This window comes from Oryctolagus cuniculus, chromosome 11 (genome assembly GCF_051225735.1).
Source record: "Oryctolagus cuniculus isolate XC-2025 breed Fujian yellow rabbit chromosome 11, ASM5122573v1, whole genome shotgun sequence".
NCBI lineage: Eukaryota > Metazoa > Chordata > Mammalia > Lagomorpha > Leporidae > Oryctolagus > Oryctolagus cuniculus.
The window spans coordinates 110,934,202-110,957,856 of NC_142877.1; the positions used below are offsets into that span (position 1 = coordinate 110,934,202).

Here is a 23,655-nt window from a genome sequence, read left to right on the forward strand (position 1 = left end):
AGCGCCAACCAGCGCTGTGTTGCTGGCCATGCACCTTATTTAGGGGGAGGCCCAGAGCACAGCTGCCAGCATGGCCCAGCTTGGACCACTGCTGTCCAGCGAAGGAGATCAGGGCAACCCGGCTCAGGCTGGTAACGCATAACCAGCAGCCTCCAGGCTGGCTGGCCCATGACGCTCCCTGGGCAAAGGGAGTAGCATCAATCAGAAGCCAGGACTGTCCATGTGGAAGTCAGATGCTCCTCGACTTACCATGGGGTCGCATCACACTAAACCCATCCCAACTGAAGGAACATTCTCAATTAGCAACACAGCACACTGCAGAGCATGGGCTATTCTCTTTTGTGGTCACGTGGCTGCCTGGAGCTGCTCTCGCAGCCACTGCCCAGCACCAAGGATCTCACTGCAGATCGCAAGCCTGGGAAAAGACCTGAATCCTCCATCTGAACACAAATTGCTTTTGCACCATCAAAAAGTCAAACGGGGGCCGGTGCTGTGGCGTAGTGGGTAAGCCACCACCTACAGCTGCCAGCATCCCACATGGGCGCCAGTTTGAGTCCTGTCTGCTCCACTTCTGATCCAGTTCCCTACTAATGCACCTGGGAAAGCAACAGAAGATGGTCCAAGTGCTTGGGTCCCTGCCAACTACATGGGAGACCCAAAGAAGCCCCTGGCTTCAGATGGGTCCAGCTCCAGCCGTTGTGGCCACTGGAGGAGTGAACCAGCAAATGGAGGACCTCTCTCTGAGTCTATAACTCTGCCTCTCAAATAAATCTTTAAAAATAAATGGATAAGTAAGATCCAATAGCCATAAGTTGAACCACTGTCAGCAGGAGACTATCTGGGTAGAAACCATGTGGCAATGCAGAGGACAGGATGGCAATGGTGGCTGTGGGAGGGGTGGGCTGCTCAGAAGGTCTACTGCTGACTTCAACCCTCCCAACCACTCCCATCTCACAGATGAGCCAGCTGAGGCCTTGAGACAATACGTAACTCACCTATGTGTAGCCCCGGCCCCAGCGTGTATACAGTTGGCTCAGCTCTGTAGGACACTGCTCTGACGCACGCCACCCTTCCTCCCGCCCTGTGAGGCAGGCAGGCTCTCGTTACTCATGCTTTCCAGATGTGGGCACGGAAGCCCAAAGTGACACCACTAGCAAGCAAGTCACCCACAGCCTGCTCATGTATACCAGCTCCTGGCCCTTGGTGAGCACGGCCCTAACCACTAGGCAGCACTGCCCCTCAAACCCAGGTCTGCCTGAGGCCAAGCCTGTGGGTTTCCCATCCTACCATAGTGCCTCGGGTCTCTAAGTCAGTCCAGCTTCTTGGGTACCTCAGCCCCGGCAGTCAGAGGTACCTAGAGCTCTCCTCTCCTTGTGCCCAGACCCTCACCAGTGGTTCTAACCTCTGTTTCCTCCTCTGGCATGCCCTGCCCTACACCTCAGACTTTGGTCTGCTGGTCATTTGTGACTCGTCCTCACTGAGCTCATCACCTCCTCTAGGAAGGCATCCCTGACTACTCCTCACCCACTATGTAGGACTAAGTGAGATGCTCTGTGTTCCTGCAGGGTCCAGAACACACGTCACTGCGGGTTTGCAGGAAAAGTACTGAGTCTGGCTTTGGACTCACGTGGACACCACAGCCAGCACAGCCAGGCATCCAGAGGCAGCGAGAGATGCCCCACTGCCAAGACCTGGGAACCAGACCGGCTACTCCCTCCTGCCACACCAGGAAACACGGAAGACACACAGAAACCTCCTTCCTGGAGACAGGGGGCTCACGCAGGCCTGTGACATGACTGGGAAACCCCAGAACCTAAACATCTAGGGGACACTACTGGCAGGTGAGACAGACACAGAGAAGAGGCTGAGATAGAGACAGAACTAGATACACAAAGAGATGTGGAGACAATGACAGATGCAGGAAGAGGCAGAAATGAAGAACGAGAAAGAGAGATACAAAGATTGAGGTATACAGAGACAGAAAAACAGTGACTCAGAGAAAGATATAAACAGAGAAACATACAGGGATACAGAGACATGGAAAGACAGAAGCTGGGAGACAGAGATGGAGAGAGAGCTATACTTAAAGATAGGGATAGAAAGACACAGACACACACGTGCGCGCGCACGCACACACACACACACACACACATTCAGCCGAGCCCTGGACAATGCACTCTGCACGGTCCCTCTCATCACCACAGTCGCCCAGGGCCCTGCTGGAGACGGGGTGCGTGGCCAGCCTGGCAGTGTCTCTGGTGCCCCGGATGCTGCCCTCTGGAGGAACCCAGCCAGTTCAGCCTGGGGAAGGGCAGCATGCCTCGCTGTGGGGCTCAAACCCAAAGCCCTGACGCCCAGCCTTGCCCAACGCTACTGCTCCCTCCCATGCTCCCAGCATAGCCAACGGCCCTGCCCATCCCAGGCTGGGCCTGTGGGGCTCCTGGGGGAGACTCCTCCATCCTGCCCCTCACCTCCCACACCCAGGTGCCATCAACTCATCTCCGGAACATCCTCTGACCCCTCCCCTCACTTCCATTCCGTGGTGACGGTCAGCAGGGAGTGACCCTCAGCTCACTGGATAGTGGCTGTCCTCTGGCCTCCTGGTGGCCCCACCTGACCCTTCCCTGGTCCCCACCGTCCTCTGGGTAGAACCCCAGCTTCTTCCCCGCCATGAGGCACTGACACTTCCTAGGCCCTCTTCTCCCACTATCTTTTATGCCCAAACTTGCCTCCTTTTCTATTTCCCGACAGGCCAAGCTCATCCCCACAGCACCCCAACCCCTCACCAGCCTCAGGCCTCACCCTTGCTCCCTCCCTGTCACTCAGGTCCCAGCTCCGACATCACTTCCTATGACTCCATCCACTGCGGCCCCTAACATCAACTCCACACCACAACGTGCTTCCGGGCAGGAATGGATTTGTTTTCCGTTGGATGGCCCAGGAAAACAGCAGGGAGCTTGCCCACTCAGAGTCTATTTCCAGAGCCTTGCCCAACACCGGGCACAAAGCCACAGCTGCTGTGGGCATGGGGTAAAAAGCTACTGGAGGACTCTGGTTCTGAGGAGGTGGCGGGCTCTGCCCTGGGGAGCTGGACCTGGGAGAGGGGGTGCCTGAAAACACTACAGAACCCGCCACCGTGGCCCTCCTGTTGCCCAACCTGGTTTCCTACAGGGTACCCTGGACACAGACAGGGGAACTGACTTGTCCAGGCTCACCTGGCCTGGACAAGTTAAGGCCAAAGCCCGGACACAGGTTTCCTGAGTCTTCACCCACTTCACTGTCCCCAGAGGAGCACTTTTCTCCCAAAACACCAAATAAGAAGCATCACATGTGAGCACTTTCTACAGCTCCGAGCCAATGACAACCAGTGTCTCCTTAGTCTCCATGCATCCCTGCGAAGCAAATACTACTAACCCCATTTTACAGATGAGAAAACTGAGGCTCGGGACATTTCAGCTACTTGTAGAACATTATGTAAGCGGCCAACTCAAACCCAGCCTCCAGATCAGTGTCCTCTCTCTCAGGAGACAGCCCTTTGACCCCTCGGACACCCTGGCCTGCTGCCCTGCCCTCTCGCCTCCTCTCCTGGTGCCAAGCATGGATAGGCTTTGCCTTGGAAGCCCGTGTCTATGGGGCAGTATCTGCCATGCCCTTCACCTTGGAGAGCCCGAAACCAGTCAGTGCCCCACAAAACTGCAGGAACAGCAGATTCAGCTACAACTGTGAGGACACCTTCCCCTGGGTAGGCTGGGAAACCGGCAGCCTTGCGGCCGATGCTGGGCAGAGCTGTGTGGGTCAGGCTGGTACGAGGAGAGAGCTGCATGGCTGCCACCACTGGCGCACTGGGAGGCTCTAGTGATGATGGTGAAGCGACAGTAATAGTGACAACCATAAGAGCAGGCCAGTATTCATATGGCACTTTCTAGGCGCTCGATACTGGTTTAAGCCTTGCTTATCCATGAGACCAGTGAGTCCCCAGGACGGAAGTCCACCATCAGAGACAACGTTAAACCCCACCAGCCCCAGAGGAATCCACGTGCAAACCTCACCAACTGGCCCTGCCTTCCCTCACACTTGCAGCCTTAGGAATTCTACGCCATCTTTCCCCGTCTTATCACCACTCTGGACATGGACTGCTCTTCTTGATGACGCCAGTAAACCCAAGTTCTAAACATTCTGAGTCCTTCGTCTCCACACTCCCACGAGCTTGCACACTGCAAGTATGACTAAACCTGTGTCCCCCTTTCCCTTGTCTCCTGCTCATCCACATTACAGGAGCCCAGCCAAGGAAGGTCAGGACGGAGGAAGTTTTTGCCTCCCTCGCATGGTAATCCTTTGTTATCAGCCCTACTTTACATATGGAGAAAACTGGGAAAAGCTCGGGAATGTGGAGTCACTTGGTCCTGAGGGTTTGGCCCCAGCATCTGAGCTGCTCACCCCCCCACCCCTTCCCCCAACCTCCCCATCTGCCCACCCCCACCCCTGCCTGCCACCAACACACACACCAGCTCACCCCCACAGGCGAGTCACTCCACCCCCTCCCGCCTGAGGCTGCTTCTCTCATGTGCAGAATCAAGAACCCGGATGGATGCTTATCTTGGCAAGAACCAAGCACAGAAGTGCAGTTCATTTCTCTGCCTTTCTGGATCCTGACTCCGGCCCTACTTGTCAGATTCTACGTACAACACTCACTGACGTCCTGCCCTGTGCCAGGCACACAGCTGAGCACCTCACTTGCAGGCTCTCCTGCACCCCTTGCACTCCTGTGAAGACGTTTCCAGGCTCCTGGCGCACCCGAGGCTCAGCAAGGCTCAGTAACTTGCTCCAGCTAACACAGCCAGGAAGCTGCCTCCGAACAGCAGCCAGGGGGATCCAAGGCCGGGGGCCAGGCCTGTTTGTCCTCCTTCCTCTTCTTACAGCAATGGGGCTCCCTCCAGACAACAGGGAAGGTGTTCCCTGTATCTCCAGCTTGGCCAGCAGCTGAGCAAACACTGGGGCCACTGATACGGAATTAGCAAATAGAGGAGCAGATGGAAGCAAGAAAGAGAGGAAGAAAAAGAGATGGAGAGAAGAAAACTGGGGTGGAAGGAAAGAAAAAAAAGAATGCAGAGAATGAATAAAATAAAATCGAACAAAGAATAAAAAGACCCAGAAAATAGAACCAGAAAGGAATAGAATAAAAGGATGCTGGGTAACTCTGTGTCCTGCTGGCCCCCTTCTCATAGGGACTCACAGCTCCCCCAGGCTGCCTCCTAGGAGCCACTTTTGAGCCCTGGGAAGTGGCTGCGTCTCCAGCCAAGCAGCAGTAATGCCCCCTTAGGCCAGGGACCATGATACCTAATGGCTGATGACATGTGACAGGCAGAGAGGGGCAAACATGGCATTCACATCCTGGCATCAGATCTCCACCCAAAGATCCCCAGCCATTGTCTCTGGCAGGCAAGGGCAGGCTTTTTCACAGCCAAGACAGAGATCCTGCTAAAGCAGCTGCCGCCTCCAGCCCCTGCACACAACAGCACTGCCTGCTGCACTCCCTGGCCAAGGTGCTGAAGGGAGGCTGGCCTCGCTGCCTGCCCACCGAGGCTCTCTTCTACCTCCACCTCGCACAGAAAGCTCTCCTCACCTCCTTTCCCCCAGAGTCTGGGCAGACCCAGGACACAGCGGAACCAAGAGGCAGCCAGGGGTGGAGGGAGGATCCTGCAGCCCCTGCGACCTGGCCCTATGTGGCCGCCGACCCATTTGACAGAGGAGCCAAGTGAGGACCCTCAGTCTCACTGCCCCAGGTCCCAAGGATGCTGCTGTGCAGAGCCCAAGGCAGCTGGGCGGTGAAGCCGGGTCAGGACACCCTGCTGCAAAGCCCCGGGCTCCTTCCCCGGGCCCGAGGAACGCCCCTCAGCATTAGCAACTTGTACCATCTCAGGAGCCCTCTGAGCGCCAGGTTCAAAGCAAGCAGATCGCCCCCTTCTGGCCTCATGGCAAACCAACCCACTTTTTTTTTTTTTTTTTTAAAGCTTTATCTATTTATTTGAAAGGCAGAGTTAGAGAGAGAGAGGGAGAGATGGCAAGCTGCCCAAGCACTTGGACTGTCCTCTACTGATTTCCAAGACCTTTAGTAGGGAGTTGGATCAGAAGTGGAGAGGCCAGGATATGAAATGGTACCCAGATGGGATGCCATTGTCACAGGGGGTGGCCCAAACTGCTAGGCTACAACGTTGGCCCCAAACCAGTCCCATTATATGGATAAAGATTGCAGATACTCAGGAGGTGAGAGGGCATGTCCCAGGTCACCCAGATGGCATGGTAGAGCCAGGGCTCTAATTGAGGTCTGCCTAGCCCCAAGCCCATGCTCAGAGCTCTTAGACAATGATGCTTCCTTGCAGGTCCTTTAGCCTCTATGTTTACATGTTTATGGTAACATTCACTCACTTCTTGCACTACTTTATTCGAATGTCACCTTTTAAACCACTGTGACCCTGGGAGTCCAGTGTTGTGGTGTAGCGAGTTAAGCCACCACTCATGATGCCTGCATCCCATATTAGAGAACTGATTTGAGTCCTAGCTATTCTGCTTCCAGCCCAACTTCTGGCTAATATGCCTGGGTGCTAGTGGACGATTGTCCAAGTGCCACTGACACCCATGGGGGAGAGTAAGATGGAGCTCGGGACTCCTGGCTTTGGCCTGGTCTAGTCCCAGACACTGCGGCCACTTGAGACTGAAAACAAGTGGGTGGACGATCTCTCCCTCTGTCTCCCCACTCTCACTCTACCTTTCAAATAAATAAATCTCTCAAAAATAAAAATTGCCAGCCTCTCTTATATGCCCCTAGTCTGCTGGCCTGACCTAACTTTGTCATACTCGCTTTTTTTTTTTTTTTTAAAGATTTATTTATTTGAAAGAGTTACACAGAGGAGAGGAAGAGAGAGGTCTTCCCTCCACTGGTTCACTCCCCAATTGGCTGCAACAGCTGGGAACTGCACCAATCTGAAACCAAGAGCCAGAAGTTTTCTCCTGGTCTCCCACATGGGTGCAGACACCCAAAGACCTGGGCCATCCTCCATTGCTTTTCCAGGCCACAGCAGAGAGCTGGATCAGAAGTGGAGCAGCTGGGTCTTGAAGTGGCACCCACATGGGACGCTGGTGCTTTAGGCCAAGGCTTTAACCCGCTGTGCCACAGCGCCACTGCCACCCCCTCCCCCATTATCTTCTAACCGACGAGTCTTCAAAAGTTCAAGGAATAGGTGTACAATGAAAACACTATATAGGCATTTCAAAGACTACTGGCACCAAAATAAAGTTACCTTTGAATTGCATTTTCCCACAAACATTTTTTAAAGATTTATTTGAAAGAGTGAGGGAGTGGGAGAGTGGGAGAGTGGGAGAGAAGGAGAGAAGGAGAAAGGGAGAGAAGGAGAAAGGGAGAGAGGGAAGAGAGAGAGAGGTCTTCCATTCGCTGGTTCACCCCCAGATGGCTGCAACAGCCAGGGCTGAGCCAGGTGGAAGCCAGGAGCTTCTTCCGGGTCCTACACGTCCCACAACTTTTTGACGTCCTCTTGTGTTTTAGTCTGTAGTGTTTCACTTCTGTCCTCCTCCCCCTTGACCGTGACCCTGGTGGAGACAGGGTTTTCTGTTTCATTTTGCATTGTCCTACCTGCAGCACTAACCAGGAGGGGCTGGCACACAGTAGGCATTCAAAAGATACTTGCGAATCCAAGAACTGAATGAATCCACCTCTGCTACCAGTGATTTTCAGACGTCTCTGGGTTATGGATTTTCCGAGCATAGAGCTTGCATCAAGTTCACCTCCATGAGGCCCCATCCAAGAGGAAAGGGGTTTATTCTGGGAGTGTGGTTGAGTGAAAGGGATGCATTAGAGCTCCCTTCAATCTATTTTAACCTCAGACACGTATCACCTCTTTCGCAGATCACCGCAAACCTCCTTTCTGGTCTCCCTGCCTCCAGTCCTGTTTCCTTCAGAAACATTTCCATAGTATAGGCGGCCAGAGACATTTTTTTAAAAACACAAATCTGAGTACCCCAGCCCCAGTGGAAACAGCAGCTGCCCCTTGGCATGTGGTCCAGCTCTTCCCTGTAGCACCAGAGGCCCCTCTGGACCCATGCTGGCTTCATCTCCCTGGACATGGCCACACTCACCCACTCCATCAGCCCCATGCATGCAGCACCTCTGCACACACCACTGTTACTTCTTGGAATCCCACTCTTCAGTCACTCCCTCCTAACTCCCTCCCAACTCCACTGGCCTAATAAACTCCATATGTTTCTGTGTTCCGGTGAGACTTTTTTTTATTTGCAAGCTTTATTTATTTACTTGAAAGGCAGAGTTAGAGTTAGAGAGTCAGAGAGAGAAGAGAGAGCGAGCGAGCGAGCGAGCGCAAGCACGTGTGCACAAGCACTATCTTCCATCTGCTGGTTCACTCTCCCAAATGGCTGACACTACCAGGGCTGGGTCAGGCCAAAGCCAGGAGCTTCATTTGGGTTTCCTATGTGGGTGCAGGGACCCAAGCACCTGGTTCAACTTCCACTGCTTTCCCAGGCACATTACTACAGACAGTGGCTTAATTTGCTGTGCCACAGCACCGGCCCCAACTCTGTGTATCTTTCAAATCTCAACTCAGACATCAGCTGGCCCAGAAAGTCTAGCAGTCCCTCCCTCCCTCCCTCCCTCCCTCCCTCTCTCCAGTAGAGGAAAGTTCAAAATTCTCTCCCAGATCACACCATACCCCTGCACTAGCCAGAGGGCTTTTACATAGCAAACTCGACTTCCCAACCACTATGGACGGAATGTTTGCAAATCCGTATGTCGAAACTCTGGTCTCAATATGATGGTGTTTAAAGATGGGGTCTTTGGGAGGTCATAGGTCACAAGGGTACACACCTCATGATGGACTTGGTTTGCTTCTCTCCCTGCTCTCTGCCACATGAGACACAGCAAGCAGACAGCCATCTGCCAACCAGGAAGAAGGCCCCCTCAGAGCCCAGGCATGCTGGGGACCCGATCAGGGACTTTCCAGCCTTGCAAAACCATGGGAAACAAACATCTTGGTGTTAGAGCCAACCCGTCTCACTGTAGTGGGTTAGAGAAGCTCAAGCTGAGATCCCGATGCAGTCTGGAACCTGGAAATGAGGCCCACCTGACACAGCACCCAGCACCTCTCTCTAAACCTCACAAAGAGCCACATAGCCCTTCAGCCAGTTGATTCTTCCCTGGGAATATCGGACAAATATACTTCATGGTCAATCAAAAAGGCTTTTTCTGGCTGCTTGAAGCAGGAGAAGGTGGGGAAAGACAAATTCAGAGAAGCATCGAAAACACAGCCATTTAAGGCCATTTGTAGGGTGAGGGCAAAACGCCCCACAGTTCACATCAACCTGTAAGGGCACCATGATATTATAATACTTCATGTTGTCCTTTGAAGCCTCACAAAAAGGTGCACCGTGGTGTCAGCAGCTAGATAGAAAGAATGCAAACAGAAAGCTTTGACTCAAAGGCTAAAATCAAAAAAGAAAAATCTAACATAAAACATCAGTATAGGTGTAGCCCCCAGAAAGCAGTGATTGGTCCACAGAAAGGACTGCTCGAGTGTCAGTGGTGCTGTGGCCATGACCAGCCTCATCCTGCCTTCCTGACAATGCTGGTACAGCATACCCGTAAAAGCATGGGCTCGGGGCTGGTGCTGTGGTGCAGTGGGTTAACGCCATGGCCTGAAGTGGTGGCGTCCCATATGGGCGCCAGTTCTAGTCCCAGCTGCTCCTCTTCCAATCCAGCTCTCTGCTGTGGCCTGGGAAAGCAGTAGAAGATGGCCCAAGTGCTTGGGCCCCTGCACCCACGTGGGAGACCCGAAAGAAGCTCCTGGCTACTGGCTTCAGATCGGCACAGCTCCAGCCATTGGGGCCATCTGGGAGTGAACCAGTGGATGGGAAACCTCTCTCTCTCTGTCTCTACCTCTCTATGTAACTCTTTCAAATAAAATAAAAAAATAAAAATAAAAAAAAAAAGCATGGGCTCTGAAGGCAGAGCTACCTGGTTTTTTAAAAAATTTTTTTAAAGATTTTATTTATTTATTTGACAGGTAGAGTTACAGAGAGTGAGAGAGAGAGAGAGAGAAAGGTCTTCTTTCCGTTGGTTCACTCTCCAAATGGCCACAACAGCCACAGCTGCGCTGATCCAAAGCCAGGAAAGCCAGGAGCCAGGTGCTTCTTCCTGGTCTCCCATGCAGATGCAGGGGCCCAAGCACTTGGGCCATCCTCCACTGCTTTCCCAGGCCACAGCAGAGAGCTGGATTGGAAGAGGAGCAGCCGGGACTAGAACCGGTGCCCATATGGGATGCCGGCACTGCAGGCAGAGGATTAACGTAGTGCACCACAGGGCAGGCCCCAGAGCTACCTGGTTAAACATCCCAGTTCTTCTGTCTCTGAGCCCTGTGACCTCGGGCCAGGCATGAACCTCTCTGTGTCTTGGCTGGCTCATCACAAGCCAGGGATAAGAATTCCGGCTCATCTGCAGACTTGTAGAGGAGATGAAGTGAATGACTCCATGCAAAACGGCTTGAACCAGGCTTGCACACAGCGAGTGTGACCTAAGCAGATAGCTACGCCCCAGGAAGAGGGGAGAGGTGGCTCCGGCATATTCGACAGGGTGATGTGCACAAAGGACATCAAGTCTGATACGTTTCAAGGACGGTCTGAGTGCTTCTCAGTACAGAAGGTCCTTCTGCCAACCTCTGCACATGCCACCCCCAGCCAGCAGCTCGTCTCAAAGGCCCATCATCACATGAGTTCTGCACACCTCTCTCTTGGATTGCCAGGGACAGTTCCCCACAGTGGACGCCTCATGAGTCTCTAGGAAGCTGACGCACAGCTTCACTCACGGTAGAAGCACGGAGCACAGGAAGTCACGTGACTTTCACCCCCTTCCCAGACAGACACGTACTTCGGCCAATCATCACCACCCAACGCCCACTTACTCTAGCCTCCGGCCATTCTCTGTCATTCTTCCAGGTCTTTGCTCCTGCTTTCCCCATGCCTAACCACCCTTTCCCTCACTTTCTCTGGGTCAACTTTGCTACTCAACGAGGAAGTCCCCTGTCAAACATTGTCTCTTCTGTGGAGTCCCCCCAGCCATGCCAGGGGTCCCTCACAGTGTGTGATCAACCATTCACTTACATAGAATGACTTCTGGTGCCTGCTCACCACATGCCTCCTATTTTGGGAGTTGGGGCTTGGCCACCTGCATTTTGAACAACTTTTCTAGCTGAATCTTGCACAAAGTTTGAGCACTGCTGTCCAGAGGGCTGGCCTTGCAAACCAGGTACTCAGTAAATGCCCCCTTAACCTGTGTTCTTCAAAGACTTTCCACACGAGTGCAGAGTGCACTTGGCCATGCGCAGAACTGCCTACAGGCAATCTCCCCTCACCAGACTATGAAGTACTTGGGTGTAGAGATCATGTCAGAACTATATTTAAATTCTTACCACTTCCAGCTGTGACGCCTGCTTTTTTTTCTCACATTCCATATCCTGTCCATCATGAAGTTCAAGTTGTTTTGATTTGGACCATTTACTGCCTCATTCAAACGCAGTGACCTTAGTCTACGCTATCATCATCTCTCTCCCACGGATCTTTCCTCTCACCCTTGTCTGCTCCCTTACTATGCAACGTCCAGAATCAGTCTTCAAAAACATGTTAAATATTTGCAAATCACATATTCAAGAAAGCACTGGCAAGGCCCGGACTGTGGCACTGTGGGTTAAGTGGCTGTCTGCAGTGCTGGCATCCCATATGGGCGCTGGTTCAGGTCTTGGCTGCTCTACTTCCTATCCAGCTCCCTGCTAATGGACCTGGGAAAGCAGCAGAAGGGCCTCTGCACTCATGTGGGAGACCTGGAAGACGCTCCTGGCTTCAGCCTGGCCCAGCCCTGACTGTTGTGGCCACTAGGGGAGTGAACCAACGGATGGAAGATTTCTCTTTGTGTCTCTCCTACTCTCTCTGTAACTCCCTTTCAAGAAAACAAATCTTAAAAAAAAAAGAAAAAAAGAAAAGAAAAATACCAGATTTCTGGCCTCACCTGCAGGATAAAATAAATAAATAAATAAATAAATAAATAAATAAAGCAAGCAAGCAAGCAAGCAAGCAAGCACTGGTACCCAGAGGGTATAGACAATACTAAAAACTCAACAATATGAAAAATTAAAGCAATTGTAAATGAAGGGGTAATAGACCCAGACACTCTACTAGTGAGGATATAAGTATAGCAATTACACTCATGAAAAGATATTCAACATAATCAGCAAATTAGAAAATGCAAATTAATACCACGCAATGCAAATTAATATAACTAAATTATTAGAATGGCTATAAAAAATACTGACAATGCCAAAAACTGACAGAGGACACAGAACAACTGGACCTTTTATTGCTGATGAGAATACAAAAATGGACAGCCACTCTAGAAAACATTTTGACTAGGGGCTGTCGCTGTGGCACAGTGGGTTAATGCCCTGGCCTGAAGCGCCAGCATACCATATAGGCACCGGTTTGAGACCTGGCTGCTCCACTTCCACTCCAGCTCTCTACTGTGCCCTGGAGAAGCAGAAGATGGCCCAAGTCCTTGGGACCCTGCACCCATGTGGGAGACCCAAAAGAAGCTCCTGGCTCCTGGCTTCGGATCAGCATAGCTCCAGCCGTTGCAGCCAATTGGGGAGTGAACCATCGGATGGAAGACCTCCCTCCCTCTCTCTCTCTGCCTCTCCTTCTCTCTCTGCAACTCTTTCAAATAAATAAATAAATCTAAAAAAAAAAAAAAACAGTTTGACTATTTTTTTAAAAGTTAAATCCCTATGTCCCAGGGATCTACTGCCTCAGAAGCAAAATTTGTGTTCACAAAACAACCTCAACACAAATGTATAGCGTATCCTTACACACACACACACACACACACACAAAATCACATTCAGTTTTCATGATCATTTTTGAAAACTGCCAACATATATGAAGATAGGAGAAACTTTCTCCAAACAGAATGGCATAAACCCTAAAAGCCACCTGTGAATTCCCTGCATCCTACCCCATGCCAGCTAGAGATTCCATGGTTATCTTAAATACAGAAAACAATGAAGGTGCAGGGACCGAAGCTGTGGTGTAGTGGGTAAAGTTGCCGCCCGCAGTGCCAGCATCCCATATGGGTGCTGGTTCGAGTCTTGGCTGTTCCACTTCTAATCCAGCTCCCTGCTAATGTGCTTGGGAAAGCAGTAGAGGGTGGCCCGAGTCCTTGGGCCCCTGCACCCATGTGGGAGACCCAGAAGAAGCTCCAGACTGCTGGCTTCAGATGAGCCCAGCTCCAGCTGTTGTGGCCATTTGGGGAGCCAATCAGCAGATGGAGGATCTCTCTCTCTCTCTCTCTCTCTCTCTCCCCCTTTAACTGTGCCTTTCAAATTAATAAATCTTTAAAAAGATGGAAGTGCAGACAATTCCATGTTGACTTTCCCTATTTCTTTGTGTCTAGGCCAGTGTTAGAACAGTAATTATTGCTCAGGACTGTGTGTGCAAAAATCATACACATTCTTGGTGATTAAAATATGCTCAAGGGCATTTTTGGCTAAACATGGTTTTCACCCCCATACTACGGCTTTGGAACCTAAAGGAGGAGCGCTATGCTCCCGGCTTCCTCTCATCTACTTGATTGCTTGACAATCAAAAAACCTTAGATCTAGAAGCTCTAAATCCTTACCAGGGCAGAAAACCCTGGGGTTACCACCCACTTCCAATAAGAGGGGCGTGGAAGATGGACACTCCCACTGGACGTCTCTGCTCCTCTCCCACTCCCCTCCCCTTTGCTGCTGCCAGCCTTGCTCTCTTCTCCTGCAGAGTAAGTACAACCCATCTGTCTTATGACAACCATTTGACTGTCTTAAACCTGTGGCTGGAGTGACACTTTGTTAACATTACAGATCCTAAAAAGAGGTAAGCATCTGCCTTAGGCTTGTTGTGGATTGCCCGATGGTTTCTATTGCTGGGTACACATATCTGTTCACTCAAGATACTGAGCCCCCACCTCCCCATTCAGGCCACACCAACAATTATGTTCAACATTTTGGGAGCTGTATCTGGAAACATGCAGCTTTGTTTTGAAGACAAAGAACAGAACCCACGTGTCACCTGCCACCATGCCAAGACCAGAATGTGTGGTCTGTGAGTCTACCCCAGTCCTTTGCCACTGCAAGAGACTGGGGGTGATCATTAAACTTCAGCCCATCTCAAACTTTCCAAATGAAGGTTTTTTTAAATGTTTAACTCAATAATGATACAAGTGCAAACGTCTAAGTATTGGAATCCATTTCTCACCATCTATCGCCTTGTCAATTGACATGGAACAAATCACCCAACTTTTTGGGACCTCCAGTCTCTTGGTTACAAGTTGAGAGGCCTGATTTCAAGAACTGTAGCATCCTCTGATGATCTGCTGTCATCTCAGACAGTGAACCGGGTAGCACTCAACAATCTGGCTGGGTAAGTACATCTCAAAATCAGTGTGTGCTTTCCAGTACAGAGAGGAGCATGCAAGGAAACAAAGGCAGACAAGGATTCCAGCTTCAGCCCCTTCTTCTGCCTCCTGCTGCCACCCCAGCATCTTGGCCTGTGCTGGTTTACAGACCGAGCTCCCCATTTACTCGGTGGGTAATCTCAACCCCCACCAGCCTTGATCTGTACACCTGTAGTGTGGGGTTAATTCCACCTACTGCAAGGCTGTTGAGCAGGTGTAACAATTAAGACACAGGTAAAGCACTCAGCAGACACAAGCTGCGTGTCTCCTCTCAAACATTCTTTACCCACTGGACCTGCTCGCACAGACCCAGTTTGCAAAGGCTTATCACAACTCAAGGCACAGCCAACCAGCACTGGAAGGGGTCTAAAAGCCAGCCAGTCCATCTCCCTCCCACCTCTGGGATTTACAAAGGAGGGTACTGAGACCCGACACAAGGTCCTGACTTGCTCAAGGACCTGTGTGTTTAGCAAATTCTGGCCTGGGACCCAGGGCAGCAAAGGCCAAGGTCACACAAGACACAAAGAGAACCCTCTGTAAGCTCCATGCTCACTAAAGAAAGGGGATTCCTCCCTCCTCTCCACTTAGAACCAAGTCGGGAAACATAAAAACAGAACTTTTTAATCGCATGTTCTGGGAAGGCTGTAGCAGAAAGGCAGTGTCTTGTCTAGGAAATGCAAGGGTTTCTTGAATTGACTACAAAATGCAGGTCAGAATTCTTGCTTGCAGTCTTTCCTGCTAGGCTGCTGCCTTCTGCCCACCCTTGCTCTACCCTGTGTAATTTACACCCGGAGGACCCTTTCTGGACAAGGTGGGGAATTTTGGGCTAGAGCCACTGTCCATGCCCTATTAAGTACAAATAAGAAACCCATCACAACCATACCACCCACAATACAAAAAGGCTTCCTCTCTATGGCCCCAAGAGCCCAGTTTGGAACACCTAGCAGAGTTTCCGTGTTCATTAAGGCACACGGATAACTCGAGGGCCAGGGACCCCAAGCTCCTCTCAAATGACATGCACTGAGTCCTGAGACCATGCAGGATTTTCTGAAGAATCTTCAGTCTCAGGTTTATGGAGGGCCACTGGCTGAGCTGCAGAACTAAAGGGGAAGCCCCAGCAACATAAGGGGGAGCCTGGGTCACAGCTGACTCCAGAGATACAGCACTACCCTGCCCAGCTCTCTTCCGGCTCAGGGTCCCAAAGGACACATACAGCTCAAATAAACACTTGGCAAAAAGCTACAGCAAGAACATGCTTGGTCTAGCTCCTGGTGCTGCTCCCCAGGCCATGTCCATCTGAGGGCCCTAACCCAAGCCTCGCACTGTGCACTTCTGCAAAGAGACCCAGGAAAAGGAAAAGGAGATGGTCCTGCCCTGTTCACACTGCATGCCAGCGGCAGCCACTCCACTGAGCCCCCTACCTGATCCGCAGTCTGGGGCTGTCCCTCCCCCCTGCCAGGCCCACTCCCTCTTGCAACACCTTGGGCTCACCTCCTGGTTCTGAGGATTCCGCCAGGTTGAACAACAGTCAGAAGCAGGTGGTAGCTTAGCGATTCATTCGAGGGGACTTGGGGCTGTGCCCATCCCCAATGGCAAGGAGACTTGGCAGCGTGGAACTTTGAAAGGGCTCTCTTTGCTCTAAAGGATACTCCTCCACCTCCTCCTCCTCCTCCTCCTCCCCTTCCTCCGCCCCCTCCTCTGTAGTACTACAGGGACATGTGCTCTGCTTGGGAGGAGGTGAGGAGGAGAGTATGGCTGCTACTGCAAGAAGGGCAACAATCTGCTGGGCCCTGCTATGTACTCACACCTAGAAGTGGAATGCGAGAGAGAGCTCTTTCTGCTGCCAGAGAATTATTAACCCCTGTGCTGCAGCTCTGCTCCTCACACAGCTGAAGCAGGAGAAACAATACACTTAACCAATGGAGCACCAGCCAAAGACATTACATCACCGGTCAGCACCGCCATTGGCTAATAATTCCTAGAAGGCAAAACTCTGCTGCTAGGTGCTTAACCCTTTCAAGCTTATCAGAGCAAGCAGTATTGGATAGGAACCAATGGCTCCTGGAGTTGATTTATCAGAATCATCTGGCGTGCTTCCTAAACATACACATCACTGGGGTCCACCTCTAACCATCGAAATCAGAGCCTCGGAGGGAACATGGTCATGTGTGAATAGTGTGCACAGGTTGGGGACCTCTGGTCTCTCACAAACTCTTCCTCCCTGAACCAAATGACATTTTCTTGAGCATTTGTGATGTGCCCAACATTTGAGTATGCTGGCCCATTCATTTCTGATACTGAGCAGTGGACATTCTTGGCTCTGTTTGAATAAAAACAAGGTTCAGGGGCTGGTGCTGTGGCATAGTGGTTAAAGCTGCTGCCTGCAGTGCTGGCATCCCATATGGACACCAGTTCGAGTCCCGGCTGCTCCACTTCTGATCCAGCTCCCTGATAACAGCCTAGGAAAGCAGCAGAGGTTGTCCCAAGTCCTTGGGCCCCTGCACCCACATGGGAGACCCAGAAGAAGCTCCTGGCTTTGGACTGCCTCAGCTCCGGCCATTGCGGCCATTTGGAGAGTGAACCTGCAGATGGAAAATCTGTCTCTTCCTAACTCTGCCTTTCAAATAAATCAATTTTTTTTTAAATACAAGGTTCAGGGAAGGACAAGTCACTTGCTTGAGACACGGCTGTTTGCACCCTACCCTGATAACTCCCTTTGAGGCGCCCACTTTAAGTCATGGTTGCCCTTTGTTTACTTGCTATCTGCAGAATGATAGAAACTACAGACCCTCTTGATGAGTTGGAAAGCAATCACCTGTGAAGAACCCTTACCTGCAAAGAAAGGCAAGTTCTTGGAGCAGGTGTTCAGGCATCACCACCCACCCCACACACACCCCAACTCCTCCACCTCCCAAAGAATCATTTTGTTTCCCAAGATCATTCCTTCAGCTTTAGCTGCCAATCTCAGGTTAACTGTCACTTCATCTAGGAAGACTCATCCCACCCCCAAGCCTGGGACAGATGCACTTGCTCTGTGCTCCCAAGGCCCCCTTGTAACTGTGGGCTGCAGGTGTGGTTTACTGGGTAGATTCCATGAGATTAGAGTCACTTCTGCACCAACAAATGCCCACAACAGTGCCTGTGGTGTGTGAATACTCAATCATGGAGGGAGGGAGGTGGGTAGGAGGGAGAGGGGCATGGGCGAAGGGAAAGTGCTGAAGTTCTAAATTGCATCATGCTGAGATGGAGCAGGCAAAAGAATGGAAGCCTGGAGACCAGAAGAACAAACGGTCTCACCTTGGGCAGGTTCATTTATGGGGTGGGTGTTTGTTTCCTCATCTGAAAATGAGGACAACAGCAGCCTGTTGTAAATAGTGATGAAGATGTAACTAGAGAACAATCCAGGCTCCGGCTCTCCCCTTAGACCCTGTCTCCCTAGAATGCATCCATTTTGGTGGCTGACATCTAAGAGCTGACAGCTGCCATATTTATCTCTGCAGGCGACAGGCACGTGTCCAGGGGCTCCTCCAAGAGGGTGCACGAATTTTATCCCCTTTGTGCAACCTGCTTCTCACCCAGGCTCTCTGTGATGTGTGTGATGTTCCCATCCTCCCAATCTTCTTTACAGCCTTTAGCGTTTTAGAGTATATAATTCAGCAGCAATTGGCACATTTACAATGCTCTATAACTATCACCTCCATCTAGTTCCAGGAAACCATTCAGCTACTAAGCATTCACACTCTGCTCAGCCTTCCACCTCTGCCTCTGGCAAACACCAATCTGCTTTCAGCCTACTGGTCTACATATCCCAAAAGTTTCCTCTAACAGGAACCACACAGTGTGTGACCTTTTGTGTCTGGATTCCTTCACTTGTATTTCCACATAATATTCTCAAGGCTCACCCGCGTTGTGGCACATATTAGCACTTTGCTTTTTGTGGGTAAGTGATGATGTTTCAATGCATGTGTGCACCACAGTGTGTTGATGTCTTCACCTGCTAATGGATGTCTACCCAATCCCAAACCATGAGACTAGCCATCATCCTTGGGCCCTTCCTTTCCTATGGTCCCCCAGTACAAAATATCAGCAAGTGCCACTCATTACATCCAAAATACAGCTCAAGTCCTTCTACTCGTCTGCAATACTATTATTATCCTTAAGCCCAGACGACATCCACCTCTTTTCCTCACTTCAAACCAGTGACAAGATCCCATTAATCTTTTTCTCTACTCCATTTTCCACTTGGTAGTTCCTGAGACTCTTTTGGAACATAAACCAGATTGTTTCATTCATTTAAGCATTAATCCATTAATCCATTCATTTAAGCAGCATCTACTTCATGGAGTCTGCCTCCTGAGGGCGTGACACAAACATACACTTTTGTATCAGATCATTGCTAGTCCTCCAATGACTTCATTGCCTTTTGGGTAAAATCCAAGCTCAGTATGACCCCCACCCCACCCCTGCCAAGGCCCATCAACTTCAAACTCGACTCGTTCATTATGCTGTCATTCTGACAGGCTTGCTTCCTCCACCGCATGGTCCTTGAACAAGCTGTTCGTTCTGCCTCTTGATCTTGGCATTGCTGGCGCTTTCTCATCCTGTGGACGTCAGTGTAAATATCAGTCCTCTGAGTCGCTGATCTATAGAGCAGATCTGCCCTTCATTCATGTCACTCACTCAAGAAATAGATGGTAAAATCAAGAAATGTGTGCTGGGCTCTTGGGAGACAGCACTGTATGTCCTCCTGGGGTCTGTATTCTAGTGGAGAGGTTCAACAGCACGGAAGAACAATAGATAAAGAAGTGCTATGCAGGCAGAGTAAAGGGAAGGGGGCGTGCTTTACAAAGAATATTCCAAAAGGCCTTTCAGGGGAGGCTATATTAAAACTGAAGAGTAAGAACTCAAGTGGGCAAAGTGCCTGTTCTCTGTCACATCCTGGCAACGCACTACAATACAACGTTCCATCCCTCATGTTTGCTTTTGAAGAATCCAAGTAGTTAACGTCCACCTCTCTCTCTCCCTAACAGACTGCACTATATTCCCAGCACCTGGGACAGCACCTGCCATTTGAGGTGTGCTCCATAGGTTGACTGAATTAATAAGTGGTTAAGTGAAAGGGTTCTTAATCTGTTGACTCACCCACAAAAGCACTATGTCATCTGTAACAAATCTGTAATCGTGACTGCTATTTGTATTTTACGGCAGAAGGACGGCTGGGTTTTGCAAACACGACAATGAAAGTACCTCACTTAGAGTACCCCTGAACAACAGGGAGAGAATGTGTGCACCTAAGAGGCACTCAGCAGCTGCAGCACTTGCTATTAAAGGCTCTTCAGACAATCTGATTTACTCAATTGAAACTCCAAAACTCATCTTCAGATGCAGTCCAGAAATTTCAAGGTGAGAGAAGTGAGCAGCTTTTAAGTGTACGCTCAGCACCAGCACTATCCCTGACTTCCCAGAGCCCTCCCGCCACGTAGGCACTGCATGCCTTGGTAGAGCTCTCGGCCCCCTCCAAGGCCAAGATACTCACACCTTCCCCACCCCAGCTGCAGGCAGTGTTAGCTGCTGACAGCTCACAGTTGAGCCCTATTCAGGACCTGTCCTGCTTAACAGGTGCCCGAAGTGATGCCCCCTCCCTGGGGCCAGGCTGCAGCTGCTGGTGGTCAACAGGAGGCCACTGGGAGCCTGGCCAGGTTTCGTCCTCCCAGGACACACCTGTGAATGCTGTAAGGGTGCATGGTAAGGGCTGCGGGCTTCTCAGTCCCTGACGCCTCCCCACCGGATGACCTGAAGTTCTAAGTGAACTCACTGGGCTTGCCAGTTCCTTCCTGGTCACACCACAAAATCTGCCTGGAGTTCCTGCTCCAGGAACACAGTCTTCGGCCAAAGCCCGCTGCTCCTCCCCACCCCACGACTGCCTCCTCTCAGAAGCCTTCCAGGCTCCTCAATGCCCTCCTGTCCACCTCGAGTCCTCCCCACTACACTGCGCGGTAACTGCCCCCCCTCCTGTCCCTCTTAGCCCCCCGAGCTGCCCGCGAGGCCCTTCTGCGTGCCTCTGGGGCTCAGCACTGCGCCTGGGAACTCGGGAGATGCAGAGTAAGTGCGGAATAAACCACAAGTCGCCGTATCCAGTGCTAGTGTCTGCTCCTAGCTTGGCCAAGAAGCCTCTCTGAGATTGCTTCCTGAGCACAGCACGCCTGGAAATCGGAAATAGCATGACTTATGTCTTGAGGCCGGCCCCCAGCTCCAAGGCAAGAGGTCACGAGAGGTCAGCCGAGCTCAGGGAGGTGCTGGACCCAGGCTGGTGCAGCACAGGGGTCCGGCCTCTGCGGTTCCCCGTGCCCGCCGCTGGGTGGAGACAGTCAGGACCCACGGTCCTGCGCACCCCCACACCCCGAACTATCCGAGCGCGGGCAGCTGGAGTCCGGGGAGGCAGCAGGGCGCCCCTCTCCTCGTCTCCCTCCCGGGCCCTCCGCGCGCCCGCGCCTGCACCCGCCTGGCACCGCGCCGCGGAGCTCCGGGGACGACGCAGGGAGCTCTCTGCTGTCAGCTGCCCCCACTAAGCCCGCTCTGCTGCGGCGGGCTGCTCACCGTGCACGCAGCCGGGGTCGCCTCGCCGCCGCCGCGTCTGCCGATCCGCTCGCCGTCCCGGAGCTCAGCGGCTGCCCTTTGCCGCGCGCGAGCGCCTCCGCCCGCGGCCAGGCCTCCCTGCGCCGCGGCGCCCCATTGGCTCGGGCAGTGAGGCCCCGCCCCCCGAGGCCTCGGCCCCGCCCCGCCTCCCCTCCCCCGCCTCCGCCCTCCGCCCTCAGCGCAGGCAAAGTTGCTGCTGTACTCGGAGCGTGGTCCCCGGGCTCAGGCGACAGAGTGAGGTCATGTTGCATCCCAGGAGGGCTCAGACGCCCCGCGGGGAGTGCGAAGAGTGTGCAGCGTCCTTGGAAGCCGGCTTTGAGCCATCACCTGGGCTCTCCGGAAACCAAGCAGCAACCTGTCCCAGCCTGGGTGCTGGCGCGCTGGGCGCTGGCGCCAGGGGCGCAAGAGGGCACAAGACAGCCTGACGCCCTGGTGCAGTCTGCGTGGGCTGCGAGTGGGAGAGACCATACGTATACAATGGAACAAAACCAATTCCAACCAAACAAGATGATGTGATGCAGTCCCTTGCCATAAGCACCGTGAGGCGCGGTGGGAGGGAGGTGATCAATAGGAAAGAGACCCCTGCGCTGCTAAACCTGGGCCGGCTTTGGGGCCCCCAGGTGATGCTTGAACTAAGACTTGGAGGATCTAAATGATTCCAGGGCTGGAGGGGGAGCATTGCTGACAGAGGGAAAGACACGTGTAGGGCAGTTCTGAGGCTGCGACTGCCACTGACACTAGGGCCCAGCCAGCAAGGAAAGGAAAAATGAACTGGGCCCAGAGAGGTAGACCAGATAGAGCACAAAATTTCCCCCAGGGCACTGAGGGCCTACAGGGGGCTAAAGCAGAGGCCCAGGCCCGAGATGGCAACAACTCATCAGGCTGGTGATGGCAGGATGGGGCAAGGTGGACGCACTGCAAGACAGGTGGAGCGCAGCATGAGAAGACTTGACGGTGGGCTGGATGTAGGAGACAGGGAGGGAAGAGGAAGAAAGCATGTCTCCCAGCTGTTTAGCTTGAGCCCTGCATGGGGTGATGGTGGCTTCCCAAGATGGGGGAGGTTCCCTCAGAAAGTGACCCTGGACTTGGGAACTCAGAGGCTCTAAGACTACAGCAGGGACATGACCTCCAAGAGGACTGGTTGGGTAGTTGAGTGCCAAGGGAGGTGACGCTGGCAGCAGAAGTGAGGTCTGAGGCCAAGCAGGGTTGCACACTTTCCCAAGGGGAGAATTACTGCTCAGCTCCAACTGAAATACAGACCCAGAGTCACCAAAGGTTCTGAGCTTTGTGTAAGGGCCAGCAATGTGGACTATGTTAAATCTCCAGGCTTTTAGATGTTGGCAAGTTTATTAAATTTCTTAAAAACAAAACAAAAGGACTGTGTGAGTCCAGATAGCTGGACAAAACCAAAGCTGTGTCTGGGCTGCATTTATCCCTTTAGCTGCTATTTTCCACCTCTGGATTAGACAGCAGCTCAGGCCCCTTCAAGAAGCTCCCTCCCAGTTTCTGTCCCGATTGGATGAGGACAGCCGCGAGAAGTAAGAGGACCAAGAAATCACAACTCAGAAACCTACCACAGTCTTGGGGGGCATTTGCCCAGCTCCTACCTCCGCCTCCCTAGCCGGCAGATCTTTCCTAAGCCTCAGTTCCCCTCAGAGGTTCAGAGTAGAGGTCCTCCAGGTGTCCTTCTAACTCTTGACATTTGGAGTTATGTCGTAATAACAGGGCTTTTTCACTACTGGTTTTCAAAAATGTGCAGGAAAGTTACTTGGGAAACCATGGAAGGGGTGTTCGTGTCTAATCTATGAATCAGAAAAGCATCATTGCCAGCACTTTTAAGAAAAGAGAAAATTGAAATGGAGGTTACAGGAGAAACCAGGAAAATCATGACATATAAAATTATTTTTATTGCACTATGAATAAGGCAAAGAAAGGCAATTAGATGCAGGCCAGCTTAATGGTTTCTATCGAAAGCGCAGTGTATTATAGCCAGTTCTCGGTATCTATCACCGAGGGGTTTGCAGTAATGAGATTCTCCCATCATGCCTTAGAGGTCCGCAGCACCCCCACATTCTTTATTCTTATTACTGAGCGCAGGCTATGAAAAGGGACTGGACACAGATAATCATACTCTGAACTCAGTGCCTTTTGCTCCTCCATCCCCCACCTTAGATATTGTTTAAAGCTGAAGAAATGGTTTATTATTTCGTAAATCACTGGGCTTTCTGTGGAAGCATGGACACAGGGCCAAGAGTCGGGAGACCTGAGACTAAATCATGAAATAGCTTGTCTGAACCCCTCTCACCAGTGAGGTGAGAGCTGGACAAAGGGCGGCTGCCTAGAAGATGTGTATATGCTATTTGTACTTCCACATTTCTTTGGGGGAATTTTTTCATCATGAGGAGACCTGACAATTCCCAAGCCCCCTCCCATTTAACAGCCCCCGAAATCCTTGAGGCAGG

The 23,655-nt window shown here is 51.8% G+C and overlaps 1 protein-coding gene across 4 annotated transcripts in view; it reads right to left on the minus strand.

Moving 5' to 3' along the window:
- SYN3 (synapsin III) overlaps window positions 1-21,295 on the minus strand; it is a 457,275-nt gene extending 435,980 nt beyond the window's left edge. For 3 of the 4 annotated variants that reach the window (XM_089306859.1, XM_008257067.4, XM_089306861.1), the window contains exon 1: window positions 21,155-21,295. The gene's annotated coding sequence lies outside the window, so the exon portion shown is untranslated. Of the gene's footprint in view, window positions 1-16,048; window positions 16,491-21,154 lie in introns of those variants that run through there. The other variant, XM_017341626.4, reaches the window with a different exon arrangement.
- Window positions 21,296-23,655: the final 2,360 nt, after the last annotated feature.